The following is a 7,426-nucleotide window of genomic DNA, read 5'->3' as shown; positions in this document are numbered from 1 at the left end:
TCGCCCCCTCCCCCACCCTATGATCCACTTCCGCTTCCATGGTTCCATCCGCTGACAGATCCACTCCCAGATATCTAAAACACTTCACTTCCTCCAGTTTTTCTCCATTCAAACTCACCTCCCAATTGACTTGACCCTCACCCCTACTGTACCTAATAACCTTGCTCTTATTCACATTTACTCTCAACTTTCTTCTTCCACACACTTTACCAAACTCAGTCACCAGCTTCTGCAGTTTCTCACATGAATCAGCCACCAGCGCTGTATCATCAGCGAACAACAATTGACTCACTTCCCAAGCTCTCTCATCCCCAACAGACTTCATACTTGCCCCTCTTTCCAGGACTCTTGCATTTACCTCCTTTACAACCCCATCCATAAACAAATTAAACAACCATGGAGACATCACACACCCCTGCCGCAAACCTACATTCACTGAGAACCAATCACTTTCCTCTCTTCCTACACGTACACATGCCTTACATCCTCGATAAAAACTTTTCACTGCTTCTAACAACTTGCCTCCCACACCATATATTCTTAATACCTTCCACAGAGCATCTCTATCAACTCTATCATATGCCTTCTCCAGATCCATAAATGCTACATACAAATCCATTTGCTTTTCTAAGTATTTCTCACATACATTCTTCAAAGCAAACACCTGATCCACACATCCTCTACCACTTCTGAAACCGCACTGCTCTTCCCCAATCTGATGCTCTGTACATGCCTTCACCCTCTCAATCAATACCCTCCCATATAATTTACCAGGAATACTCAACAAACTTATACCTCTGTAATTTGAGCACTCACTCTTATCCCCTTTGCCTTTGTACAATGGCACTATGCACGCATTCCGCCAATCCTCAGGCACCTCACCATGAGTCATACATACATTAAATAACCTTACCAACCAGTCAACAATACAGTCACCCCCTTTCTTAATAAATTCCACTGCAATACCATCCAAACCTGCTGCCTTGCCGGCTTTCATCTTCCGCAAAGCTTTTACTACCTCTTCTCTGTTTACCAAATCATTTTCCCTAACCCTCTCACTTTGCACACCACCTCGACCAAAACACCCTATATCTGCCACTCTGTCATCAGACACATTCAACAAACCTTCAAAATACTCATTCCATCTCCTTCTCACATCACCGCTACTTGTTATCACCTCCCCATTTACGCCCTTCACTGAAGTTCCCATTTGCTCCCTTGTCTTACGCACCCTATTTACCTCCTTCCAGAACATCTTTTTATTCTCCCTAAAATTTACTGATAGTCTCTCACCCCAACTCTCATTTGCCCTTTTTTTCACCTCTTGCACCTTTCTCTTGACCTCCTGTCTCTTTCTTTTATACTTCTCCCACTCAATTGCATTTTTTCCCTGCAAAAATCGTCCAAATGCCTCTCTCTTCTCTTTCACTAATACTCTTACTTCTTCATCCCACCACTCACTACCCTTTCTAAACAGCCCACCTCCCACTCTTCTCATGCCACAAGCATCTTTTGCGCAATCCATCACTGATTCCCTAAATACATCCCATTCCTCCCCGACTCCCCTTACTTCCATTGTTCTCACCTTTTTCCATTCTGTACACAGTCTCTCCTGGTACTTCCCCACACAGGTCTCCTTCCCAAGCTCACTTACTCTCACCACCTTCTTCACCCCAACATTCACTCCTCTTTTCTGAAAACCCATACTAATCTTCACCTTAGCCTCCACAAGATAATGATCAGACATCCCTCCAGTTGCACCTCTCAGCACATTAACATCCAAAAGTCTCTCTTTCGCACGCCTGTCAATTAACACGTAATCCAATAACGCTCTCTGGCCATCTCTCCTACTTACATAAGTATACTTATGTATATCCCGCTTTTTAAACCAGGTATTCCCAATCATCAGTCCTTTTTCAGCACATAAATCTACAAGCTCTTCACCATTTCCATTTACAACACTGTACACCCCATGCATACCAATTATTCCCTCAACTGCCACATTACTCACCTTTGCATTCAAATCACCCATCACTATAACCCGGTCTCGTGCATCAAAACCGCTAACACACTCATTTAGCTGCTCCCAAAACACTTGCCTCTCATGATCTTTCTTCTCATGCCCAGGTGCATATGCACCAATAATCACCCACCTCTCTCCATCAACTTTCAATTTTACCCATATTAATCGAGAATTTACTTTCTTACATTCTATCACATACTCCCACAACTCCTGTTTCAGGAGTATTGCTACTCCTTCCCTTGCTCTTGTCCTCTCACTAACCCCTGACTTCACTCCCCAGACATTTCCAAACCACTCTTCCCCTTTACCCTTGAGCTTCGTTTCACTCAGAGCCAAAACATCCAGGTTCCTTTCCTCAATTGAGGAAAGGATATATGTATATATATATATATATATATATATATATATATATATATATATATATATATATATATATATATATATATATATATATATATATATATATATTGAGATGAATTGGTATGTATATATGCGTGTGTGGACGTGTATGTATATACATGTGTATATGGGAGCGTTTGGCCATTTTTTCGTCGGTGTGGTTGCGCTACCTCGCTGACGCGGGAGACAGCGACAGCCCAAAACTAATAAATGAATAAATAAAGCAGAGGATTTGGATGGTATTGCAGTGAAACTTATAAAAAAAAGGGGGTGACTGGTTTGTTGACTGGTTGGTAAGTTTATTTAATGAGTGTATGATTCATGGTGAGGTGCCTGAGGATTGGCGAAATGCTTGCATAGTGCCATTGTACAAAAGCAAAGGAGACAAAGGTGAGTGCTCAAATTACAGAGGTATAAGTTTGTTGAGTATTCCTGGGAAAATATATGGGAGTGTGTTGATTGAGATGGTGAAGGCATGTACAGAGCATTAGATTGAGGAAGAGCAGTGTGGTTTCAGAAGTGGTAGAGTATGTGTGGATTAGGTGTTTTCTTTGAGGAGTGTATGTGAGAAATACTTAGAAAAGCAAATTGATTTGTATATAGCATTTATGTATCTGAAGAAGGCAGGAGAGACTGAGTACAGAATGGAAAAAGGTAAGAACAAAGAATGTAAGGGGAGTGGGGGAGGAATGGGATGCATTCAGGGAAGCAGTGATGGCTTGCGCAAAAGATACTTGTGCCATGAGAAGCGTGGGAGGTGGGCAGATTAGAATAGGTAATGAGTGATAGGTTGAAGAAGTAAGATTATTAGTGAAAGAAAATAGAGAGGCATTTCGACTATTTTTGCAGGGAAATAATGCAAATGAGTGGGAGATGTTTAAGAGAAGGAAGCAGGAGGTCAAGAGAAAGGTGCAGAGGTGAAAAAGAGGGCAAATGAGAGTTGGGATGAGAGAGTATCATTAAATTTTAGGTAGAATAAAAAGATGTTTTGGAAGGAGGTAAATAAAGTGGGTAAGACAAGGGAGCAATTGGGAACTTCAGTGAAGGGGGCAAATAGGGAGATGATAACAAGTAGTGGTGATGTGAGAAGGAGATGGAGTGAGTATTTAGAAGGTTTGTTGAATGTGTTTGATGGTAGAGTGGCAGATATAGGGTGTTTTGGTCGGGGTGGTGTGCAAAGTGAGAGGTTTAGGGAAAATGATTTGGTAAACAGAAAAGAGGTAGTAAAAGCTTTGTGTAAGATGAAAGCCGGCAAGGCAGCAGGTTTGGTTGGTATTGCAATGGAATTTACAAAAAAAAGGGGGTGACTGTATTGTTGACTGGTCGGTAAGGTTATATAATGTATGTATGGTTCATGGTGAGGTGAATGAAGATTGGCGGAATGCTTGAATAGTGCCATTGTACAAAGGCAAAGCGGATAAGTGTGTGCTCAAATTACAGAGGTATTAGTTAGTTGAGTATTCCTGGTGAATTATATGGGATTGTATTGATTGAGAAGGTGAGGGCATGTACAGAGCATCAGATTGGGGAAGAGCAGTGTGGTTTCAGAAGTGGTAGAGGATGTGTGGATCAGGTGTTTGCTTTGATGAATGTATGTAAGAAATACTTAGAAAAACAAATGGATTTGTATGTAGCATTTATGGATCTGGAGAACTCATATGATAGAGTTGATAGAGATGCTCTGTGGTAGGTATTAAGAATATATGGTGTGGGAGGCAGGTTGTTAGAAACAGTGAAAAGTTTTTATCGAGGATGTAAGGCATATGTATGTGTAAGAAGAGAGGAAAGTGATTGGTTCTCATTGTATATAGGTTTGCGGCAGGGTGTGTGTTGTCTCCATGGTTGTTTAATTTGTTTATGGATTGGGTTCATAGGAAGGTGAATGCAAGAGTTTTGGAAAGAGGGGCAAGTATGCAGTCTGTTGTGGATGAGAGAGATTGGGAAGTGAGTCAGTTGTTCGCTGATGATACAGCGCTGGTGGCTGATTCACGTGAGAAACTACAGAAGCTGGTGACTTAGTTTTGTAAGGTGTGTGAAAGAAGAAAGTTGAGAGTAAAAGTGAATAAGTTCAAAGTTATTAGTTACAGTAGGGTTGAGTGTCAAGTGAATTGGGACGTAAGTTTGAATGGAGAAAAACTCGAGGAAGTTATGCGTTTTTGATATATGGGAGTGGATTGGGCAGCGGATGGAACGATGGAAGCGGAAGTGAATCATAGTGTGGGTTAGGGGGCGAAAATTCTGGTAGCCTTGAAGAATGTGTGAAAGTCGAGAATATTATCTCGGAAAGCAAGAATTGGTATGTTTAAAGGAATAGTCGTTCAAACAATGTTGTATGGTTGCGAGGCGTGGGCCATGGATAGAGTTGTCCGCAGGAGGGTGGACGTGCTGGAAATGAGATGTTTGAGGACAATATGTGGTGTGAGGTTTTTTGATCGAGTTAGCAATGTAAGGGTAAGAGAGATGTGTGGTAATAAGAAGAGTGTGGTTGAGAGAGCCCAAGAGAGTGTTTTGAAATGGTTTGGTCACTTGGAGAGAATGAGTGAGGAAAGATTATCCAAGAGGATATATATGTCAGAGGTGGAGGGAACGAGGAGAAGTGGGAAACCAAATTGGAGGTGGAAAGATGGGGTGAAAAAGATTTTGAGTGATCGGGACCTGAACATGCAGGAGGGCGAAAGACGTGCAAGGAATAGAGTGAATTAGAACGATGTGGTATAACGGGGTCGACGTGCTGTCAATGGATTGAACCAGGGCATGTGAAACGTCTGGGGTAAACCATGGAAAGTTCTGTGGGTCCTGGATGTGGAAAGGGAGCTGTGGTTTCGGTACATTATTACATGACAGCTAGAGACTTCGTGTGAACGGATGGGGCCTTTGTTGTCTTTTCCTAGCTCTACCTCGCACACATGAGGGGGGAGGGGGATGTTATTCCATGTTTGGCGAGGTGGCGATACGAATTAATAAAGGCAGACAGTATGAATTATGTACTGTTGTATATATGTATAAGTCTATGTGTGTATATAAATTTATACATTGAGATGTATACATATATATACGGGAAAACAGACGGAGTCATGTGGGGAGTGCTCATCCTCCTCGAAGGCTCAGATTGGGGTGTGTAAATGTGTGTTGCTGTCACCAAGATGAGAAAAAAGGAGATATAGGGTGCATATTTCAGGAAAGGGCCCTGGATGTTTTGGCTCTTAGTGATACGAAGCTCAAATGTAAAGGGGAAGAGTGGGTTGGGTATGTCTTGGGAGTAAAGTCACGGGGTAAGTGAGAGGACAAGAGCAAGGGAAAGAGTAGCACTACTCCTGAAACGGGAGTAATGGGAGTATATGATAGATTGTAAGAAAGTAAACTTTAGATTGATATAGGAAAACTGAAAATGGATGGAGAGAGATGGTTGATTATTGGTGCACATGAACCTGGGAATGAGAAGAAGCATCATCAGAGGCAAGTCTTTTGGGAGCAGCTGAGTGAGCGTGTTATTAATTTTGATGGACGAGACCGGGTTATAGTGATGCATGATTTGAATGCAAAGGTGAGTAATATGGCAGTTCAGGGAAAGATTGGTGTATATGGGATGTTCAGTATCGTAAATTGAAATGGTGAAGAGCTTGTAGATTTATGTGCCAAAAAAGGTCTGTTGATTGGGAATAGTTGGTTTAAAAAGAGAGATCTACATAAGTATACGTATGTAAGTAGGGAAGATGGCGAGAGAGAGTTATTGGATTACGTGTTAATTGATAGGCTCGCAAAAGAGAGACTTTGGAATTTTAATGTGCAGATAGGTGCAACCGGAGGGATGTCTGATCTTTATCTTGTGGAGGCGAAGGTTGAGATTTGTAGAGGTTTTCAGAAAGGAAGAGAGAATATTGCGGTAAAGAGAATGGTGAGATCAGGTGAGCTTTGTAAGGAGACTTGTGTGAGGAAGTACCAGAAGAGACTGAGTACGGAATGGAAAAAGATGAGAAGAAAGGACGTAAGGGGAGTGGGGGAGGAATGAGATGTATTTAGGGAAGCAGTGATGGCTTGCGCAAGAGATGCTTGTTTCATGAGAAGTGTGGGAGGTGGACAGTTTGGAAAGGGTACTGAGTGGTGGGATGACGACGTAAGATTTATAGTGAAAGAGAAGAAAGAGGCATTTGCACGATTTTTCTAGGAACATAATACAAATGACTGGGAGATATATGAAAGAAAGAGACAGGAGGTCAAGGGAAAGGTGCAAGAGTCAAAAAGATGGCATATGAGAGGTGGGGTGAGAGAGCATCATAAAATTTTAGTGAGAATAAAAAAGATGTTTTAGAAGGAGGTAAATAAAGTGCGTAAGACAGGGGATCAAATCGGAACTACAGTGAAAGGGGGGCTAGTGGGGAGTTAATAACAAGAAATGGTGATGTGCGAAAGAGATGGAGTGAGTATTTTGAAGGTTTATTGAATGTGTTTGATGATAGAGTGGCAGATATAGGGTGTTTTGGTCGAGGTGGTGTGCAAAGTGAAAGGGTTAGGGAGAATGACTTGGTAAACAGAGAAGAGGTACGAAAAGCTTCAGGAAGATGAAAGCCGGCAAGGCAGCGGGTTTGGATGGTGTTGCATTGAAACTTTTTAGAAAATGGAGTGACTGTCTTGTTGACTGGTTGGTAAGGTTATTCACTGTATGTATGACTCATGGTGAGGTGCCTGAGGAATGGCGGAATGCTTTCATAGTACCATTGTTCCAAAGGAAAGGCGATAAGAGCTCAAATTACAGAGGTATAAGTTTGTTGAGTATTCGTGGGAAATTATATGGGAGGGCATTGATTGAGAGAGTGAAGGCATATACAGAGCATCAGATTGGGGAAGAGCAGTCCGGTTTCAGATGTGGTAGAGGATGTGTGGTCAGGTGTTTGCTTTCACAAATGTATGTGAGAATTACTTAGAAATGCAAATGGATTTGTATGTAGTATTTATGGATCTGGAGAAGGCATATGATGTAATTGATAGAGATGCTCTCTGAAAGAC

This window comes from Panulirus ornatus, chromosome 46 (assembly GCF_036320965.1).
Source record: "Panulirus ornatus isolate Po-2019 chromosome 46, ASM3632096v1, whole genome shotgun sequence".
Taxonomy (NCBI): Eukaryota; Metazoa; Arthropoda; class Malacostraca; order Decapoda; family Palinuridae; genus Panulirus; species Panulirus ornatus.
This window is presented reverse-complemented; position numbering follows the sequence as displayed.